General features: G+C 46.9%; 2 protein-coding genes across 11 annotated transcripts in view; one reads left to right on the forward strand and one right to left on the reverse strand.

The window, feature by feature from the left end:
- TPX2 (TPX2 microtubule nucleation factor) overlaps positions 1–8,756 on the reverse strand; it is a 32,284-nt gene extending 23,528 nt beyond the window's left edge. For 2 of the 10 annotated variants that reach the window (XM_083744287.1, XM_083744283.1), the window contains exon 1: positions 8,617–8,756. The gene's annotated coding sequence lies outside the window, so the exon portion shown is untranslated. Of the gene's footprint in view, positions 1–785; positions 1,114–1,364; positions 1,568–8,492 lie in introns of those variants that run through there. The other 8 variants (XM_083744282.1, XM_083744286.1, XM_083744290.1 and 5 more) reach the window with 6 other exon arrangements.
- An 8,119-nt stretch (positions 8,757–16,875) lies between these two features.
- The window catches only part of BCL2L1 (BCL2 like 1), a 51,616-nt gene continuing 46,067 nt past the window's right edge, over positions 16,876–22,424 (forward strand). Inside the window, exon 1 of the mRNA XM_083744744.1 lies at positions 16,876–17,074. The gene's annotated coding sequence lies outside the window, so the exon portion shown is untranslated. The remainder of the gene's footprint in view (positions 17,075–22,424) is intronic.

A 22,424-nucleotide genomic window follows, 5' to 3' on the forward strand; every position in this document is an offset into this window, starting at 1 on the left:
TGACTCCCTCCTTTGGCAATCTTTACAAGACTTTAGTTTATGGTTGCCATTAATTTTGATTTTAATTCATTTTTATAATGTTTTATAATGTTGTACTGTTTTAGTGTTGTTAGCCGCCCTGAGCCCGGCTTCGGCTGGGGAGGGCGGGATATAAATAAAATTTATTATTATTATTATTATTGAGTAGAAAGACCTCCACCCTCATTTAAGGAAACAAGGAAAAATACAGATCTTGCAGGGAACACGTGTACCTTGTTTTCTTTAACAGCCCATAACTGAATATGCCCTTCCAAATAGATCTGCTAGCATTAGACATCAATACACAAGCATTCTTATTAAAAAGCTGGTGGACCTGGACCTTTCCCCTACCATCTGCGATTGGATTAAAGACTTTCTGAGCGATCACACACAAATCGTGAGGATTGGGCCTGTTACATCAACCTCTCGGAGGCTTAGCACTGGCACCCCACAGGGATGCGTGCTGAATCCCTACCTGTACTCGTTGTATACAGATGACTGCATTTCCTCTCATCCATCCACTGCAATTACTAAGTTTGCAGATGATACCACCATAATGGGTCTAAAGACAGGTGGAGATGAATCAGCATATAGGGAGGAGGTTCAAAAAGTCTCCACATGGTGCCTAGAGAACAACTTGAACCTAAATATCCGCAAGACAAAGGAGATGGTGTTGGACTTTCGGAGGAATAGAGAGGAACTAGCCCCGTTGTATATCAGGTGTATGCGTGTGGAGAGTCTATTCCTTTAAATTCCTGGCAGTTTACCTTAGTGAAGACCTCACTTGGAAAATCAATAAAACCCAGGTGGTTTAGGAAGGCCCAACAGAGACTCCATTTTCTCAGGGTCTTGCGAAAGAACAATGTCAAACAAAACTTAATCTCCTTCTACTGGGCCACAACAGAAAGTGTCCTTTAATACTGTATAATAGTGTGGTACGCTGGTCTGACAGCCATGGACAGGAAGTCCCTACAGAGGGTGGCAAATACAGCACATGACATCATGGGCTTTTCCTCGGAGTTCGCTAGACCGCTGCCTCAGGAGAGCGAGGAAAATTCTTAGGGACTCACACCCTGGCCAGCACTTCTTTAATCTCCTACCTTCGGGCAGGAGATACAGAAGTATAGTCAGCTGCACCAACAGGTTAAAGAACAGTTTTTATCCGTGGGCTGTTGGGCTGCTGAATGGAAAAAAAGTGGTGTAATTGACTTCTGACAAGCACACAGAGCGTGAACAAGACTGAGTGTATGTGGGGCTCATTCAATTTCACTGCACACAGGTGGCGTAGTGACAATAAAGGTTTATTATTTATTTGTTATTGTAATAAGAGGCCTCTGAGAACCAACCCTTCCTATTTTAGAAGAAGCCTCACTGGAACACAGGAAGCTGTCTTATTCCATGTTACACCATTGGTCCACTGACTACCATCAACTCTCCAGGGTTTCAGGCTGAGGAATTTCCAAGCCCCACCTAGGAATATCTGAGATTGATCCGGGACCTTCTGCATGGAAAGCATGTGCACAGGTTAGAAAGCAAGTAGCCATTTAGATGCCTGAACAGCAACAGAACAGAGGAGCAGCTCTACTGGACTAAATGTTTCTAGAAATCACACAAGTAGGGCACTAAACCAACTGCTCCCACCCGATTATCCTCTCCTAAGTACACAGGATTCAGATGCTTTTGCACATCTGCTGTTCATTGCATTAGGGCTTGTGAAGAAGAACATTCTGGGAGATGGTGCCTCCCCCAGCCAATTTACCAGATAAGCCTGCCTCTGCCACCTCACACCATTACTTGGTTGGTACAGGGGTACTCAATAGGCTTTACTAGTGAAGTTCAGCAAGGCTATGGATTGCAGGCTTTTTTTAGCACTTATCTCAACTCTTTCATCACAGGGCAGGGCTGTGTCACTTTCTGCACCTCTGCAGAAAAGGTCAACCAGCAGCATGGAGGGCATAGAATGCCTTTTTCCAGCTAGGCACCACAACAGCCACACTTAATCACATCCAACCTTGGGCATAATCTATCTTTTACTGATACTACACAGCTTCGGCCTTTTCATCAGGAGAGTAAGAACAATCCCTGCTAGACAAGCAGAGGCTGTGAAGCCACAGAGAAATATGGATTACACCCAAGATTAGAAACCATTACATTCTGCCCACTCCTCCACCACCCAATCATGACAGATCTTTTTGCTTCCAAGCCCAGGTACCGTATTTTTCGCTCTATAACACGCACCTGACCATAACACGCACATTGTTTTTAGAGGAGGAAAACAAGGGAAAAAAACATTCTGAATGAAACAGTGGATGTATCATTTTTGGGCTTCATGCTGTGGCCACAGACATGTGATCTGATGGTGAATTTGGGGTGACCCAATGCCAAAATCCTGAGAATTCCTGTGGATCCATGCTTTTTAACCACATTTTTGCACCATTGCAGCCCCAGGCAACAGTGGATGCGTGATTTTTTTGGTGCAGGCTGTAGCCATGGACATGCTATGTGATCTGATGGTGAATTTGGGGTGACCCAATGCAAAGATCCTGAGAATCCCTGTGGATCCATGCTTTGTAACCACGTTTTTGCACCATTGCAGCCCCAGGCAACAGTGGGTGCGTGATTTTGGGGGGGCAGGCTGTAGCCATGGACATGCTATGTGATCTGATGGTGAATTTGGGGTGACCCAATGCAAAGATCCTGAGGATCCATGTGGATCTATGCTTTGTAACCACATTTTAAGTGGGGAGCGAAGGAAAAACAAAGAAGGGACATTAGAGGGGTGTGCATTGAAGCAGCTGGCTAAGAATGCAGGAGAGGGATTTAACGGGTTGGAGAAAAGAAAGGCAAAAGTTTTCCCCCACCCAAGCCAGCCAGCCAGCCAGCCATCTCTCTCTCTCTCTCTCTCTCTCTCTCTCTCTCTCTCTCTCCCTCCCTCCCTCCCTCCCCCTCTCTCTCTCCCTCCCCCCCCTCTCTCTCCCTCCCCCTCCCCCCCTCTCTCCCTTCCCCCCTCTCTCTCCCTCTCCCCCAGCAGCACCGGAGTTTGCCTGGAGGGGAGGGGCTTTCCCTGCTCTTTGTTCCGTTTCAAGCAAACACAGCAACGAAACAGAGGAGGGTGGGCAGTAAGACCCTGAGGCAGAATGCAGGAAAGCAGCCGCTTCCTCTTTTCAGTTTTCCCTTCTCCGTGAAGCGCCGCGATTTGATTTTTGCCTGGCGATTTGATTTTTCGGCTCCAGGGACCACACATTCGCTCTATAACACGCACAGACATTTCCCCTTCCTTTTTAGGAGAAAAAATCTGCGTGTTATAGAGGGAAACTTCCAAGAAACTATTGTGCAAGACCAGGCTGGAGGACATGAGCAACTCATGCTACAAACAGAACAAGCTGGCACAGGTGCTGTGCTGACCACTTGCTCCATTGACCACATCCCCAGCTAACTTGCAGGCCTCTTGTGCCCAAGGGCTCACATTCCTTCACTGCAGAAACACTTACAGATGTTCAAGGCTTCCATTACACTAAGGAAGTCCCAGGACAAATCAAGGTTTCAGGCAGAGCAGCTGAAGTATTTTAGGGTCTCAGCATCATCAAAGGATGACTGCCTGGTAAGTCCCACTCCAAACTTACTCATGTAAGTAAGGTTGCTCATGCCATAGGTACCTATTTCCTTACAGCGCAGTCCTCATGTTAGAAAGCTAATTCCCAGGTACCCAGGAGGGGCAGGTAATGTCTTTACAGTACTAGTAAGTATGGCATTTGTAAATGCATTTTTGTTTTTATGCTTTCAACTCCACACATGCAAGACACACAGAAATTCTGTTTGACACTTAGGGGAGTGACAATTTGGGGGCAGGGAGAGGAGAAACAAAAGGTTTTTGGAGTTTAACTTCTATGCACTGCCCATTTAAACTGGACCTTATATGTCAAACACAAAAAATGCATTAGGAATCTCAGCACATGGAATGGTAATGTTTGTTATATTAATAGGGCACAGGTTCTGCAGTTTCTATTCAGGTCACTTCAAATCTGCCCATAAATGGAAACTGCAATGCTGAGCCCCCATTATCTTTTTCTCCCACCCCACCCCCCAATATCTGCCTTCAGCTAGCAAAAAATAAGTTGAAAATAGAAGCCAATGACCCCATGATAACAAAGAAAGGTGACTGTATTATTTGGGATTAGGAACAGTATGAAAAATCAACATTCTAATGTGAAAGCAGGAAATGTGTCAAGCAGCAGCTCAAAGTGAACAACCCAATTTTATTATTCTATGATGCAATTAGCATCTTCTCTCAGAATGAGCCCATTTCTAATGTTTCTATGTTGTAAAGAAAAAACAACTTGTTATTCTCTTCCCCCACAAGTATTTTCCCCCAACTATACTTCACCATTTCTGGTGGAATTTACGGATGCGGACCATGTACCCTGCTGGTACCAGTGTCAGAGCTGTTCCAACTGTTTCTGGGTGCTCTGCAAGGTCACAACCTGACTCAGCTCCCGGTACAGAGCTCTGGGGCCTAACAAACATGTGGGAGGCCCTGCACTTCAAGGCCAAGATGCAAACCGTAATGTGCCAGCCAGGAAGTCTTGGTGGATCTGCAATGTTATCCCCATGCTAATTCTGCTTATCCATCATGCTTGATGTTGCAACAGACTCATTTGTGGAACAGGGAGAGTCAAGTGAGAGAGATAAAAGCTGTGCCAGTATTTCCCAGACTTCTTATGCCCCTCCACCCCAGCTAGAGATCCGTGTCTCCCTTCCCAGCAACCCAAAAATAAATGCCCCTGACATCGTATGCCCTGTAATTCAGGCCCCACAAGCTCTAGGAGACATCAAGATGGGACAAGTTAAAAATAGGTGTTAAAGGGACAGCAGGGGATTTGGGGCTGATGTGTTAGACTTGGTGCAAAGGGGAACCAGAAAGCCTCTTAAGACACCCAAAATCTCCTGCTTAATGCCAGGCCAGCTTTTGCCTAGGTGCCCTAAGTTTAGATTTGTCATAGTGCCTGAGAAAGGAAGGCATGAGGCAGGGGGAATCGCTAGAACAATGAAATCCCCCCTAACCAACACCCTGGAGCTGGAAATTGGGCTGGTTATTTTGAGACCTAGCATTCCTTCCAGTTGTGTGCTCTTATTTTCTTCCCATTATGTGAAATGGCTAGAACCAAGTTTTTAATTGGATGCATATTATTTAGTAATCAAAAAGCTCTCCATTTTTAACTTGTTCTTCACTCTAAAAGCTAACAGTTAGGGCAGGCTATAATACCTAAATTATATCACCACAACACAAAACCAGGAGAGTGTAACACAGAGCAAGTACACAGGCCTTACTCTGCAACAGAGCAAAAAAGTACACTGGAAAGAGCAAGAATTGTAAGTATTCTAAAACCTCCTGGCAATCGGCCTTGAATGTTCTGTTAATATGCATCATGCACCAGAGCAGTGGTGGCATTCCAAAAATTTGTATCTACTCACTGCTTTGGCGCTGTTGTACAGGGAACTTAATGATTAATCATCCATTTATCTGCTGGTGTTTCTCTCAAACAGAAAGCAACTAAACCATCACTGTCTCTATCAGAATCATTGGAAATAAAGAACTTGCAGAATACCTCACCTCATCTAAAGCAAACTTGCCTTCTGAATGCAAGAACAGCTCTGCTAGCAGATGAAAGGGTCATCTATCTAGTGTCAAAATCACTAATAATAATAATAATAATTATTATTATTATTATTATTTATTTATACCCCGCCCTCCCCAGCCAAGGCCGGGCTCAGAGCGGCTTACAAGCAATAATAAAAACAAGATGAATGATTACAACTTAAAAACAAAAATAAAACACAACAATTAAAATAATGGAACATTAAAATATTAAAATGTAGCCTCATCGCAGGAGGAGAAGGAAAAGAAGGGGGGAAAAAAGAGAGAGGGGGGGGAGGGAGGGAATCAAACTGGCTCCAAGCCAAAGGCCAGGCGGAACAACTCTGTCTTACAGGCCCTGCGGAAAGAAATCAGATCCTGCAGGGCCCTGGTCTCATGAGGCAGAGCGTTCCACCAGGCTGGAGCCAGAGTTGAAAAGGCCCTGGCTCTGGTCGAAGCCAATCTAACTTCCTTAGGGCCCGGGACCACTAGGGTGTTGTTATTTATGGACCTTGAGGCTCTCCGTGGGGCATACCAGGAGAGGCGGTCCCGGAGGTACGAGGGTCCTAGGCCGTGAAGGGCTTTAAAGGTCAAAAGCAGCACCTTAAATCTGACCCTGTACTCCACTGGGAGCCAGTGCAACTGGTAAAGCACTGGATGAATCTGCTCCCATGGCAGAGACCCCGTGAGGAGCCTCGCTGCAGCATTCTGTACCCGCTGGAGTTTCTGGGACAGCTTCAAGGGCAGCCCCGCATAGAGCGAATTACAGTAGTCAAGCCTGGAGATGACCGTCGCATGGATCACTGTGGCCAGGTCGGGGCGGGAAAGGTAAGGGACCAACTGCTTGATGCGGCGAAGGTGGAAAAATGTCGCCTTGGCTGTTGCTGTAACTTGCGCCTCCATGGAAAGGGAGGCATCAAGGATTACACCCAAACTCTTAACGGAAGGCAATGGCACTAATTGGGCCCCCGCAAGAGAAGGGAGTTGGTCCCTCATCCCCATGCCATCCCGACCTAGCCATAGGACCTCTGTCTTCGAAGGATTTAGTTTCAATCAACCAGTATCCGTTTCAGTCAACCAGATTTCTCTAAGATGCCCAGAATGCCACTTGTCTCAACACTTGGCTTTGCAGCCATCACTTTTTCCCATCCTGCTGGGTGAGTGGGTTAAAAGAGAGAGGAACCCATATAAACCTGTCTAGATGTTATGATCTGGAGGGGAGGTCCTGCTGGAAGCTTTGCTGCCTTATGAAGCTCTATGAGCAGGAGTGTGTGAGGCCCCTATGTATGGGTCATACATGACAACACCAGATCAAGACATAAAGATGAGATCAGAATATGCATCCTGTTTAACAGCTACTTATACTGAGCTGTATGTAAATAATACTTGGACCACATGATGAAGGATGGGTGGAACATAGTGTTGTATCCCACCCCCAATCTGCAAGCGGTGTGAGATTGCAAGGGTTCCTGGCACTAACTCAAGGTTTGTGTTTCTTTTTGGAACGAGATACAGGTGAATATTTTAGGTGCATTCAATTGACATGCAATCACAGACATCCAGGTCCTTTTAGACCTGGAAGAGGGCATAAGGGGGGGCAGAACAGGGCATGCTTATGTGGGGGCTGGGGCTGGGAACAGAGCTTTCATGAGAAATGGTCGCTGCCTGTACAGTAGAGATGGTGCTGCCTTTATGGTACATGGTTTATTTACACATATATACAACCCGAGCCTAAAAGGAAATCAGGCCTGTCTGTCCGTCTCTCTCTCTGACTTTCCAGCCTTAAGCTTTTGCATCCAGCATGTAACTCACGTCAGTCAACTCTGGCCTCCTGTTTACCACCCCTTCCTCTCTTCCGCCCCCCCACCTTATACTGTATACAATGGTGGTCGCCATACATCCAGAATTTCACAGACATACACAGAATACTACAGTTGGAAGCTGCGTCTGGGTGGAAAACGGCAAAACATCTGGGGAAATTGTGACATATGGCAATCTGCCTTGGCAGTGTCACTTCTGCCTATTTTCCTCAAAAATAGCTCAAAAACCGTTTTGGGTTTTTTTGTTTTTTTCTGTGATTTTGCCAAAAAGGCTGAGCAACTTTGTATATATTTTAAAAAGCTGAACTTTCGCGTCTGGATTTTCAGTTTTTGAAATATGGCAGCCTTACGTAATGTCTCTCATCAAATGTAACGGATCTGTAGAATAGGCTCTACAACCTGAAAAAGGAGAGAATGCCCATATTTTTGGTAACCTAAAAGAAACAATTTAATAAAAAATATTTAAAAACAAAACAACCCACCCTCTGGTCTCTTGCCTTTTTAATGTAAACCCGGCCAGATGGGTGGGGTACGCATGTATGTATGTATAAATAATAATAATAATGATGATGATGATGATGATGATGATGTCTTTGGCGGTTGAGGGAGGGGGGAGGCCCTGAGCCACGCCCCAGGCTACAGGGCCCATTTCCACCCCCAGGATCCCCACAATAGGAAGCTGCCCAAGGGGGACTCAGACTCGCGAGCTCGAACGGACCTCCCCCGACTGGAAGCGGCTCTCCGGGGCTTCGGACACGGCGCCCTCTTCCACCGGGAAGCCCAGCGGGGGGAGACGGCGCGGAAGGGATCCGCCGAGGCCAATTCTTCCTAGGGCCGCCCGGCTGCTTCGAGGGCCTCGACCGGCCCTTGGGCCCTCAGGCAGGGGGAAGGGCGGGAAACAAAGGCGGGGGGGGGGGACCAAACCGACAGACCCAGGAAACTAACGGAGGGGTGGGGGAGGGTCTTCCCCTCAGGACCCTGAAACTCGAACCCCGCACCTTCAGAACCCGCGGAACTACCTGCGGTTTTTACCTCAGGTGAGCGGGATGGGGCCCCACCTCTCCTGTCGCGGACCGCAGGGAAAGCAGTCGCTCTCCCGAATCTTTTTTCCTCCTCCCGTCTCTTTCCTCTCGCCTCCCGTACCTCGGAACCGCCGGGGCCTCGTCTCGCCCGTCGCCTCAGCTCCCTCCGCCGTTGCCGCCGTTTAAATATTTCAAACTTCGGCCTCCCTTCCGAACTGGCCAATCGTCGCCCGTCCCAAGGTCCCTATGGCGCGCTGATTGGAGCAGAGGGTGGAACTGACGGGCGGGAGGGCGGGGAGAAGGGAGAAAAAAAAACAACGTCCCGGATCCCGTTGGGAAGCGGGTGCCCCGCCCCTCTCGCCGGCCTCCTCGAGGGCACGCTCGCCCCATCTTCCTTCGCGGCTCCAGGCCGCGCGGCCTCCTGGGAAACGTAGTTCGGGAAGAGTAGCATGGACTAAAGGGAAGCCGAGGAGGAGAGCACCGAATGAACTACGAGTCCCAGCAAGGGTAGCGCGGGGGGAGAAATAAAATGAAAACCCGCCTCCGTTAGTTTTAAGTGGTTGGTCCTGAGGGTGAATTAGATGGAGGGGGCTAGTCCTCAAGAATTTCAAAAAGAGGCCTGAAGGATTGGGGTGCCCCCCAGATGTTTTTGACCCCCAGCCAGCCCCAACAATTGGCAGTTACATCCTGTTTCCCCACAGTAGCCAATCAGGTGCCCAGAAAGAAAGCTTGCTCTTTGGCCCCCAAGCACATGGCAGATGCAGGTAGACTGCCTCTGAACTCTGTTGTTGTTTGGTCGTTTAGTCGTGTCCGACTCGTTGTGGCCCCCTGGACCAGAGCACGCCAGGCCCTCCTGTCTTCCACTGCCTCCCGCAGTTTGGTCAGACTCATGTTTGTAGCTTCGAGAACACGGTCCAACCATCTCGTCCTCTGTCGTCCCCTTCTCCTTGTGCCCTCCATCTTTTCCAACATCAGGGTCTTTTCCAGGGAGTCTTCTCTTCTCATGAGGTGGCCAAAGTCTTGGAGCCTCAGCTTCAGGATCTGTCCTTCCAGTGAGCCCTCAGGGCTGATTTCCTTCAGAATGGAGAGGTTTGATCTTCTTGCAGTCCGTGGGACTCTCCAGAGTCTCCTCCAGCACCAGAATTCAAAAGCATCAATTCTTTGGCGATCAGCCTTCTTTATGGTTCAGCTCTCACTTCCGTACATCACTACTGGGAAAACCATGGCTTTAACTATATGGACCTTTGTTGGCAAGGTGATGTCTCTGCTTTTTAAGATGCTGTCTAGGTTTGTCATTGCTTTTCTCCCAAGAAGCAGGCGTCTTTTAATTTATTAACTCAACTAAGAATATAGTAAGAAGAACGATGAATTAGCTGGTGCTCCCAGGTTAAGTGAATGGGAGCATTTAAATTGCCTTAAGCTGCTCTCATCTCCCAGTTTTTGCACTCTTCCTTCTCCATAACTTAACCGCTCATCTCCAGCCCACATTCCAGCCCTTTTTGGTAGTGGTTGCCAGGAGCAACACATATTCTCCTGATCCCACTATCCTTTTCCCTGCCCAGATGAACCATCCTATTGCACCTGCTACAGAGATTGAATAGATAATAACAGCACCGTCATGGTCCCTCACAAGCCAGCATTTTGCAATCCTTTGACAGAGGTTGCAGGGTGGGGCACACAATGGCCAGTTCGTTCTCTGGTAACACTGTTGACAGAAGCGCTGTGCCCAGAATTGGTATTTGGCAACCTTAAGGTGATTCAGCATCTTAAAAAGCAGAGACATCACCTTGCCAACAAAAATCCGTATAGTTAAAGCCATGGTTTTCCCAGTAGTGATGTATGGAAGTGAGAGCTGGACCATAAAGGAGGCTGATCGCCAAAGAATGGATGCTTTTGAATTATGGTGCTGGAGGAGATTCTTGAGAGTCCCATGGACTGCAAGAAGATCAAACCGATCCATCCTTAAGGAAATCAGCCCTGAGTGCTCCCTGGAAGGACAGATCCTGAAGCTGAGACTCCAAGACTTTGGCCACCTCATGAGAAGAGAAGACTCCCTGGAGAAGACCCTGATGTTGGGAAAGATGGGGGGCACAAGGAGAAGGGGACGACAGAGGACGAGATGGCTGGACAGTGTTCTCGAAGCTACAAACATGAGTTTGACCAAACTGCAGGAGGCAGTGGAAGACAGGAGAGCCTGGCGTGCTGTGTTCCAGGGGGTCACAAAGAGGCGGACGTGACTAAACGACTAAACAACAAGGTGATTCAATGTTACATCTAGCTAAATGCGATGTATCAATATCTTTGGAACATCATCAAAGCACAAATGTCCTGGCATGTCCACTTAAGCCTATTCTGCGGCAACCAACAATTTTATCATATACTGTAACCTTGTATGGAATCCTTCAGGTACAGGATACGTTATTAGGAAGACATTTCCTGAGCCTGAACATATGAAGCCATAACGTAAGAAGGCATTTTATAGAATCTATTTTATATAGTAGATAAAAGAAGGTAGCCAAACATTTTTGTGGTTTCTCGTGTGTTAAAAGTAATAATTAGAGTTTAACTTCACAAACTCCAAGGTTGTGTGGCGTGTGGATGGTTTTTTATTACAGGCAGCCCATAGTGGATGAGGCTAAGAGGGACTGTTTTCCAAGGTCAACAAAGGCTAAAGTGGGCTGGACAGCTGGCCAGTAAGACTGAAGTGTGAAGAGATGCAAACAGTCCAGACTTCTTAACATGATGAAGACATTTTGTTGTACCCAAGAGGCCCAAGGCATGTGTGAAGAATTTGTGCACTTACAGAGGTGTTCCTCTCATCTTCCTGCATGGGAAAGGCAAGCCCTCACCCCAACTGACTCTTATCAACAGTTGTATCCTGCCTGGCTGGCTGTGGAACAGAGAAACATGTTTATCTGTGTTTATCAAAGACAGACTTTATTACCTCCATTAGAGAAGGGCAGCCTAGCTGTGCAAACATTGTAGGAAATAAAAATGTGAAACCTCCCATCATTGTGTGATCTTTGCACTTGATCAAGATAATCTCATTCCTCATGGTAGAGGCTAGTTGTTTCTGTTATAGCAATTCTAAGGTCTTATATATATACAAAATAAATGTTCATAAATGTACAAGGCAAACACATACATAAGTATACAAACCACGCATCTGAAATAGTACAGGAGAACAATCCTGAAGCCACTTTGACTCCTCCAAATGGACCTCAAATATTTTCTCTGCAAGGAGGAAGGAAATGGGGAAAGCTTTCCAATTTTCTTTGGACTTTAGGGGCTTACACCTCCCCTTTCAAATACAGTTTGGCAAGTATCTGTTAAGCTAAGCAAACTATCAGTATGTGTAAGAGATCCAGGAACTACCGTATTTTTTGCTCTATAAGACTCACTTTTTCCCTCCTAAAAAGTAAGGGGAAATGTGTGTGCGTCTTATGGAGCGAATGCAGGCTGCGCAGCTATCCCAGAAGCCAGAACAGCAAGAGGGATCGCTGCTTTCGCTGCGTAGCGATCCCTCTTGCTGTTCTGGCTTCTGGGATTCAGAATATTTTTTTTCTTGTTTTCCTCCTCCAAAAACTAGGTGCATCTTATGGTCTGGTGCGTCTTATAGAGCGAAAAATATGGTAAGTATTTACCATCTCCAAGGAATGGCCAGCAAACCCAGAAAAGGCACTCAGATGAGGTATTATCAGGTATCCTGGTAGACAGGAGAGAAGCAACACACTCAAATTTCTGCTGGGGACCACCTCTTTCTGTGATGTATGTATGATGTTTTGGGGGGTGGTCTTGAGCTACAGGGTTTCAAAAGTCTATATAAGAGCTTGCACACCAATGTTCTGGGTTCCTCTCCTCGCTCCCTCCCTGTTGCAACAGTTCAATAAAGATCAGGCTTATGAGCTGCTTTGCTTGTCAATATTCTCTGGTTGGCCTCTGTTATTGTCTCCTACGGATTGAGAACCTACATAAGGACTCTATACAGGCTCTTAGATACCCCATAAGGGAAAGGGAGCAGTCGTCTTCTTATGACATTTCCAAACAGGTTTCCTTGGCCCAAGCTCAGTTTTGTAAAGCAGGGGCCACGGATTAGATGAGGAGCTTGTGGGAAAGAAACCAGAGATGGTATTTAAGGAGGAGCACCTTCTAACCAGAGTAACAGCAACAAGAGAGGTGAGTGATGTGGGGCAGGGAGTGCTGGATAAATTCAAGGTGTCAAAAATGAGATAATGTGAGGTCACAGAAGAGGAGACTACAGAAGCCAAGACTAGAAAGGAACAGAACATGAGCACAAAGGAAGAATGGCAGGCAAAATTGATGGAATATGCAGAAATGGCGAAACTGACGGGGAAGATCAGAAGCCAAGAAGATCAAGTATTTGTTAGAGATTGGAGTAAATTTGTGGTTTACTTAAAAAAACACTGCAAACAGTTAAAATCATTGGTAGCGTTGTAATGACATTTGTAATGTGAAATTAATTATGATAATTAGTGATATACAATAGTTGGATAAAGTAAAAGATGCAGAAAACTTAAAATTTTAATTTAAGAGCCCATGGGAGGGAGGGAAGTCCAAAGTTTCAGCGAACCTAATATTTTAATGGTTGAATTGGTTGGAGATAAAATGTGTAAAAATGTGAAAATTTAATAAAAAATCTATTTTTAAAAAAGGAGCAGGACATGAGCCGGGGAGGAAGCGTTGTGCTTGTGTAACACTGAAAAGAGTGTGACTTGTTGCCAGATTGGATCCTGGCAAAAAAAAGCAAAGAGAGGAGTCAGGATCAGCATTTTCCTCTTTTCACAAACTAGTTCCCTTGTCATCTCCAAAAACACCTAAAGATACCTGGTAGGTAGAGGTAAAGGGACCCCTGACCATTAGGTCCAGTCGCGGACGACTCTGGGGTTGCGGCGCTCATCTCACTTTATTGGCCGAGGGAGCCGGTGTACAGCTTCCGGGTCACGTGGCCAGCATGACTAAGCCGCTTCTGGCAAACCAGAACAGTGCACAGCAACGCCGTTTACCTTCCCGTCGGAGTGGTACCTATTTATCTACTTGCAGTTTGCCGTGCTTTTGAACTGCTAGGTAGGCAGGAGCAGGGACCGAGTGACGGGAGCTCACCCTGTCACGGGGATTCGAACCGTCGACCTTCTGATAGGCAAGTCCTAGGCTCTGTGGTTTAACCCACAGGGCCACCCTGTAGCAGAGTGCTTATTCAAATGGCATTGAAATGGGGGGGCTTTCAAAATCTTTCAAAATGTGTAGAATATCCCCCGCCCCCACAGGCTATACTCTCTACCATCAGAGATATCAGCAGCTCTTCATACAGAATTGGGTGGCCAGTGAGACTTACTTCTGAACAACGATCCACAGACTCAGAATCCTCTATGCAGACTAACAGCTGGACCAAATGTCCTGGAGCTATTCTATCGCTTCTCAAGGCTGGCACATTGGACGGACCCAGTCCTGGAACCACACAGGTGAATAAAGGGGCCTTGGATCCAGAGAATCCAAAGCTACCTGTGACCTGCTCTGAAGCAGGCCTTTTGAGGGCCTGTTGCTTGTGAAAACACAGAAGGTAGATGATTGACACGCAAAGATTTTCTCTCTGTCAGTAGAGGGCCTCTCCTGCCTCCAGGTCTGTATATTAGGATTGCACTCCAAATCAGTGGGCTTATGATTTGAGATAGATGGATGCAAACCTATGCAGTTACTTGGGAGTAAGTCCCAAGTAATTCAAAGAGTGTGACTGTTGAGTAAACTGAAAAGAGATTGGGCTGCATGTTAATATATTCTCTTACAACTGCATCTTCATCATCAGTACTTCTGTTGCTTTTGCTGGTGAGAAAACTTTCTGTTTGTTTTCTTGTATTCTGGCAGAGCTGCCTTGTTTTAAAATTCCTGATTACAGCTAGGTGGTAGCTTTTTGTTGTTTTCGCTTTGTTTTGCTTTTGGCAAACAGCTAAATAAGATGGTGAGAGTTTTGAGATTCCCAAGCGGGGAAATCACTGAAGCATTCAAGTCCTGCTTGCCAACTTCCCGTTGGGATATCTGGTTGCCCACTCTGAGACAGGAAGGCTTGGCTAGATAGGCCTTTGGCTCTTACACTATTACGTTAGATCTTGTTGTTGTTTAGTCGTTTAGTCATGTCCCACTCTTCGTGACGCCATGGACCAGAGCACGCCAGGCACTCCTGTCTTCCACTGCCTCCCTCAGTTTGGTCAAACTCATGCTGGTAGCTTTGAGAACACTATCTAACCATCTGGTCCTCTGTCGTCCCCATCTCCTTGTGCCCTCCATCTTTCCCAACATCAAGGTCTTTTCCAGGGAGTCTTCTCATGAGGTGGCCAAAGTCTTGGAGCCTCAGCTTCAGGATCTGTCATTCCAGCGAGCACTCGGGGCTGATTTCCTTCAGAATGGATAGGTTTGATCTTTTTGCAGTCCATGGGACTCTCAAGAGTCTCCTCCAGCACCATAATTCAAAAGCATGCATTCTTCAGCAATCAGCCTTCTTTATGGTCCAGCTCTCACTCCCATACATCACTACTGGGAAAACCATAGCTTTAACTATACGGATCTTTGTTGGCAAGGTGATGTCTCTGCTTTTTAAGATTCTGTCTAGGTTTGTCGTTGCTTTTCTCCCAAGAAGAAGGCGTCTTTTAATTTTGTGACTGCTGTCACCATCTGCAGTGATCATGGAGCCCAAGAAAGAAAAATCTCTCACTGCTTCCATTTCTTCCCCTTCTATTTGCCAGGAGGTGATGGGCCCAGTGGCCATGATCTTCGTTTTTTTGATGTTGAGCTTCAGACCATATTTTGCGCTCTCCTCTTTCACCCTCATTAAAAGGTTCTTTAATTCCTCCTCACTTTCTGCCATCAAGGTTGTGTCATCTGCATATCTGAGGTTGTTGATATTTCTTCCGGCGATCTTAATTCCGGCTTGGGATTCATCCAGCCCAGCCTTTCGCATGATGAATTCTGCATATAAGTTAAATAAGCAGGGAGACAATATACAGCCTTGCCGTACTCCTTTCCCAATTTTGAACCAATCAGTTGTTCCATATCCAGTTCTTAACTGTAGCTTCTTGTCCCACACAGAGATTTCTCAGGAGACAGATGAGGTGATCAGGCACTCCCATTTCTTTAAGAACTTGCCATAGTTTGCTGTGGTCGACACAGTCAAAGGCTTTTACATAGTCAATGAAGCAGAAGTACTGTAGATGTTTTTCTGGAGCTAAATAAAATGGTGAGAGTTTTGAGAATCCCAAGTGAAGTGTTCCCGCTGAAAGCATTCCGGTCCTACTTGCCGTTGGGACATCATAGGAGTGTGGTGGAGTCTCCTTCTTTGGAGGTCTTTAAGCAGAGGCTTGACAACCATATGTCAGGAGTGCTCTGATGGTGTTTCCTGCTTGGCAGGGGGTTGGACTCCATGGCCCTTGTGGTCTCTTCCAACTCTATTTTTCTATGATTCTATGATCATCTGGGAGAAGGGCAATGACAGGCCTAGACAGCATCTTGAGAAGTAGAGACATCACCTTGCCAACAAAGGTTCGTATAGTTAAAGCTATGGTTTTCCCAGTAGTGATGTATGAGCTGGACCATAAAGAAGGCTGATCACCGAAGAATTGATGCTTTTGAATTATGGTGCTGGAGAAGACTCTTGAGAGTCCCATGGACTGCAAGAAGATCAAACCTCTCCATTCTGAAGGAAATCAGCCCTGAGTGCTCACTGGAAGGACAGATTGTGAAGCTGAGGCTCCAGTACTTTGGCCACCTCATGAGAAGAGAAGACTCCCTGGAGAAGACCCTGATGTTGGGAAAGATGGAGGGCACAAGGAGAAGGGGACGGCAGAGGACAAGATGGTTGGATAGTGTTTTCGAGGTTACCAGCATGAGTTTGACCAAACTGCGGGAGGCAGTGGAGGACAGGAGGGCCTGGCGTTCTCTGGTCCATGGGGTCACGAAGAGTCGGACACGACTAAACGACTAAACAACAACAACAACAACATGATCATCTGGCTGCCCACTCTGAGTCAGGAAGGCTTGGCTCTAGGCCTTTTGCTCTTACGCTACTACGTTAGATCTTACTCGCTGTAAACCCCGCAGAAAATCACGGCAGCGCCACTCTGCCAAGCGCGTCTCTCTTTGCAGAGCGCAGTCACTGCAACATCAGCACCGCCGACCTCTCTTCCCACGCGATGCCGGTCTTCGGCCAAGAGAGGGCGCCAACGCCTTTCCTTTGCCTGGCGCGCCGCTCTTCGCGCAGGCGCATGAACCCCTTGTGAGAGCGCACCCCCCTCCCCACTCGCGTCACATTCCTTCGCATGCGCACTGCAGACCATTCCTCCCCGCTTGACCGCGGCTTCGAGCCGCGCATGCGCAAGGCGGCTTCGCGTAGTAAGTAGCGGTTGCTCGCGCATGCCCAGTTCTTTTCGCCCGGCCGGTGAAGGAGCGAGGCAGAACCGCCGAAAAAGCCGCCGCCTTCGTCGGGTGGCAAGGAAGCTCCGCCGTCGCCGGAGCGGCCGAGCCCTCTCGGCGCCTTCCTCTCGGCGGGTCCTGCCGGCCGCTTCTTCCCTGAGGTAACCGGGGACGGAGGCCGGTAAAGGGAACCGGGGCAGGGGGCGGGGCTCCTTGGCATTTCTGAGGTGAGGGCGGTGAGCGGGAGAGGAGTGACAGGAGGCTCGTCCAATGGGGAAGCAGTGCGCGCCGCGCATGCGCGTCTTCGCCTTCCCTTCTTTGGGATTGGCTGAGCCCTGGAACGGGGGCGGGGCTGCGCTTTGTCCTAGTTGAATCGGAGAAAGATGAATGGGGAGCGGGGGAGGGGCGCGGGGGAAGGAAGTGGATGCGGTTACGGGTCAGGGCGGATGCGATGCGCTCTGCCAAAGGGGGAAGCGAGAGCTTTTGTGAGTTTTGCATCTTCCTCCAAGGGGCGGAGAAGGGGCATATAGGATTCACCCCCAACTACCTTACAACAACCCTGTGAGGTCGTTTAGGATGAGAAACGATGGCTCCCCATCAGGAATGTCGTCTGATGGTCTCACCCAAGATCGGACAGCTTTTTTCTTTCTTTTATTTTTTTACCTTTAAGATATATGGTTTTAAAGTATATCTTTATTGATTTAAAATAAATACACTTATGGGAAAACACACAAACATACAATCGAACAAACAAATAATAGAAAAGTCAAACAAACAACCACAATATAAGAAACGACAACATTAATAATAATAATAATAATAATTTTTATTTATACCCCGCCCTCCCCAGCCAAGGCCGGGCTCAGAGCGGCTTACAAGCAATAATAAAAACAAGTTGAATGATTACAACTTAAAAACAAGATTAAAATACAACAATTAAAATATTGAAACATTAAAATATTAAAATGCAGCCTCATCCCAGGAGGAGAAAGGAAAAAGAAACAAGAAAGAGGGGGAGGGAATCAAATTGGCTCCAAGCCAAAGGCCAGGCGGAACAACTCTGTCTTACAGGCCCTGCGGAAAGAAATCAGATCCTGCAGGGCCCTGGTCTCATGAGGCAGAGCGTTCCACCAGGCCGGAGCCAGTGTTGAAAAGGCCCTGGCTCTGGTTGAAGCTAATCTAACTTCCTTAGGGCCCGGGACCACTAGGGTGTTGCTATTTCTGGGCCTTGAGGCTCTCCGTTTAGGTTGAGAAACGATGGCTCCCCACTGATCTTCATGACTGGGATTTCAGTCCTGGTCTCTCAGGATTGTCGTCTGATGGTCTCACCCAAGATCAGACAGCTTTTTTCTTTCTTTCTTTTATTTTTATTTATTTTAATTTTAATTTTTTACCTTTTAAGATATATGGTTTTAAAGTATATATTTAATGCTTTAAAATAAATACATTTGTAGGAAAACAGACAAACAAACAAATAAGCAAACACACAATCAGACAAACAAATAATAGAAAAGTCAAACAAACAACCACAATATAAGAAACAACAAAATTAATATAACTAACATCATTTATATTCCCGATACTGAAAGCAATTATAAAACTTATATAGAAAGAAATTAAAAATGACTTTTTTCTTTCTTTATTAATGATGGGGTCTGCATTCTTGTCAGGCAGTGTTTCTCAGACTTGAGTCCCCCAGCTCTTGTTGGAGTACAAATCCAACCATTCCTAACTATCAGGACCCAGGGATGATGGGCGTTTTAGTCCAACCACAGCTGGGGATCCAAGTTTGAGAAACGCTGCAGAAATAATCTGACTTTGGCTGGGCAGAAGCCAATAGCTGGTGGGACTGCTACCCTTTTCGTTTTTGCTGAACAGGTTGGGACACATCATTCTGGCCAGAGGTCCGACCTGAGCAAGAGGGTGTTGGAAATTATGCCTGAGGACCACAGAATGCTTGCCCGTGCTCCAGCCAGTGCAATATACTGACTCATGTGAACTCAGTAAATGTGAGGCAGCAGTAGGGTTCAATGGTGTGCAGTGGTCAGGGAGCTGGTCTTGGACAGCTCTCCCAGAAAGCAGCCTTGGGACGCTATCTGGTTTCCTCTCTCTCTGGTTCTCTGCTTTGTTAAGGGATGAAGCTGATCGGAATGGAAGCAACCTATACAGACAGCTCTGTCTGGGGAACAGTGTGTAAAAGGAAGGTGTGATCTGTGGAGAGCAGAGTGGGGTGCCAGTGTGGGAAGAGGAAGTGGCTTGAGAGGGGGGTGATTATGGATAGGATAGTGCTAAGGGGTAGACAAGGATATGCGAGAGAAAGAAACAGGACAGAGAAAGGACCAGATGACATCGTTTGTAATCTACAGAGTGCCCTGCAATAATCATTTATTGCAGGTTTTCACCTTGAACCCATAAAGTTGGTCACTGTCATACCCATTTTGTTGACCTATTGATATAGTGCCATTAGTGTGCATGGAACTATAGTGTGGTTTGCTGAAGCCTTCTTAGTGCAGTGGTGGCCAAACTTGGCCCACCTGTTTTGGGACTACAATTCCCATCATCCCTGGCCACTGGGAGCTAGGGATGATGGGAGTTGTAGACCCAAAACAATTGAAGGGCCAAGTTTGGCCACCACTGGGCTAAGGGCATAGGTTCCCTGATCTGTACCTGTGCACCTATGAAACTTCCTTATATTGAGCCTAGCTGTGGAACTACACAGCCCTGTGATGTCTACTCCAAGTGTCAGTGGCTCTTCAACATCTTTCCCAGCCTTAGGATCTGGGATCATTTTACAGGAGATGCCAGGGGCTGAACATGTGCCCCTTCCCCAGCTTTCAATTCTCCAACCAAAATTCCAGGGAGAAACTGCTTGAATTTGGGATTGGAGACATCATTGGCAGGGTTGCCCACCCTATAAATGGGACAACAGAGAATTGCCAGCTCCAGACGTGCGATCTGAGCTCTTCTTGAGTGTTGTGCCCCTTGGCTTTTAATTGCACCATATCTCACGGGGTGATGATGCTTTAAGTCACCCGTTGCCAACCTGGTGCCTTCCAGGTATTTTGGGCTGCAACTCCCACCAGCATGTTGGTCAATAGGTTGGTGAAATCTGTCTTTGGTAGCGGAACAGGACTTTTCATATTGTTGAAAGACTCTGATATGCCAAATCAATAGTCATTCCTTGGTTGTCAAACTTAATCTGATCCAGGAGTCCGTTTGACTCCCGAAACGGTTCGAAAACCAAGGTGCTGCTTCCAATTGGCTGCAGGAGCTTCCTGCACTCAGTTGGAAGCTGCAGAGGCTGCGTTGGATGTTCGGCTTCCGAAAAACGTTCGCAAACCGGAACACTCACTTCTGGGTTTGCGGTGTTCAAGAGCCAAAATGTCCGAGTACCAAGACGTTTGAGAACCGAGGTACGACTGTAAAGTGTTTTCAAATTATATTCATTTAGGCTTGGGATGGGCAGAAAAAAACAGATGAAATGTGGCATCTCTTCTAAGTAAAAAGTTAAAAAGAGCAGTAAAAGAAGCACATGGTGAATGTGGAGGTTTGTGGGTTGGAGAGGGGATAGTCAGGATGGAGCTGAAGGAAAGCAAGGAGAAGAAAATCTACAGAATCAGAAAGTTGGCCCTAGTTTGATCAGTGAGACTGCTCTTCCTTTTTCAGGGAAATTCTAGTGAGGCACACATGTTTTACACTAGATGCAGCAGAGATGCTAGATGAACCCATGACAAAGGCATTAGAAAGAAATTATACATCATTCTTGAATGAATCCACTCTGCCTTCACTCTAGCAACATTCTTTGCTCTTAAAACCATAAGAAGAGCCTGACTGCTGGATCATGCTGAACACCTACTTAGTGCAACACCTTGTTCTCACAGAGGCTGACCAGATGTCTCTGGGAAGTCCACAAGCAAGACATGAGGGCAATGGCTCTCTCTCTTGCTGTTATTCTCCAGCAACTGCTATTCAGGGTCATGCTGTCTCTGATCCTGGAGGTAGCTCACTCGTAGCCATTGATAGCCTTATCCCCCTTCTTGAGCCTCACACAAAGTGGGGTATGCATGTACAGGAACCAGTGTCCAGATTGCTTGCAAAACTCAGTTAAAAGTACAATATGAAGCTTCTAATTAGCACTTTTCTATCCATCTCATGTGCAGATAAGCAGCATGAGCGCAAGAGTTGCCAAGGCCAAACAATAACCCTGAATGTAGTTTTGAGACAGCGCACAATTGAAACTAGCAGAGAGGTGGGAAAAGAGAAGAAAAAGAGAAAGTGATATACCCATGACCTCTTGATTTGAGTTTTGGGAAACATGTTCTGGCTTCTCACACCCCTGCAGAAAAGAAGTCATTCTGGCACACGGGGAACTCTGATAGAGAACAAGGGGAACCCAAGGCCCAGCAGTTAACTTTTGAGTCTGGTTTTCTTTTCCCTTTTCCCCAAGATGAGACAGTTCTCAGACAAGGAGTTCATCCTGCAAGTGAGCGTGTCCAGAGCCAAACCCTTTGCTCTGTGCATGTTTGGGGAGGAGAGAGAAAAGAAAGATGCCGATCTTGCCAAATTCCAGTAGCCTGCGGGGTGTTTGGCTGAAGGTCCTGAGAAAATGATAGAGGGTGGTCTTAAGAGAAGTCTCTCTGTGTGTGTTCGAGTTAGCAGCTCTAACTTTCGATGATCTCATTGTGGTGGACAGGATGATTTGCAGTTGGCTAAGGCTTGGAGGACAGGCACACAGGTGCCTCCCCACCCTTGAGGCATGGGACCACTCTACAGTGCTCTGGCAGGATTGCATCACAGGTACTGAGTGCCCTCCAGGAGTCTTTTATTTCAGCCTGCCTGTGTAGCTTTCCCAGCAAAGGAGAGAGGGAGGCGGAAATGTTAAAGAGTACAGCTGCTGGGAGGGAAATAAAAAAACCCACTTTGTCCAGTGAAAAGGCCACATAGGGCCTAGCAGTGGAAGAGGCTTGTGTGCTGTAAGGATCTGGGAAGGAAGGGCTCAGGAGGCTGGGGAAGTTGACCAAGGACTGATAGGAGTTGTTGTTGTTGTCCAAAACATCTGGAGCGCACCAGGTTAGGGAATCTTGCTTCAGCCAGGTGAGAATGAAGGTTTCTCTTCCTCAGTCTGTTGTGTGAAAATGGCATTTAGTTACCTCTCCTTTGAAGAAGCCACTGTCGCACTTCCCCACATACGGTACAACCCTACAGAAAGCACTTTCAGGGTTACCAGGAAGCAAATTCCTGCTGGATTCAGAAGGGCTCGCTTCCGACTAACCTTTATTCAGATGGCACTGCGGGAGAAGAACATAAAAGATTGGGGAGAGGGTGTTTTTAGACCCCATAACCTCCTTGTGATGGACGCGGAAGGAGTCTAGATGTGTGCTAGACACAGGCTTGTGCCATGCTGCTAGACTGAATGGTAGAAAAATTGGGATTTTAACTACAAAAATCCCCTCTCCCATGCACGCACGCGCAAAAAAAAAAAAATCCTGAATGAAGGCTCAATTAACAGAA

Source organism: Podarcis gaigeae, assembly GCF_964106915.1.
Source record: "Podarcis gaigeae genome assembly, chromosome: 6".
Lineage (NCBI taxonomy): Eukaryota > Metazoa > Chordata > Lepidosauria > Squamata > Lacertidae > Podarcis > Podarcis gaigeae.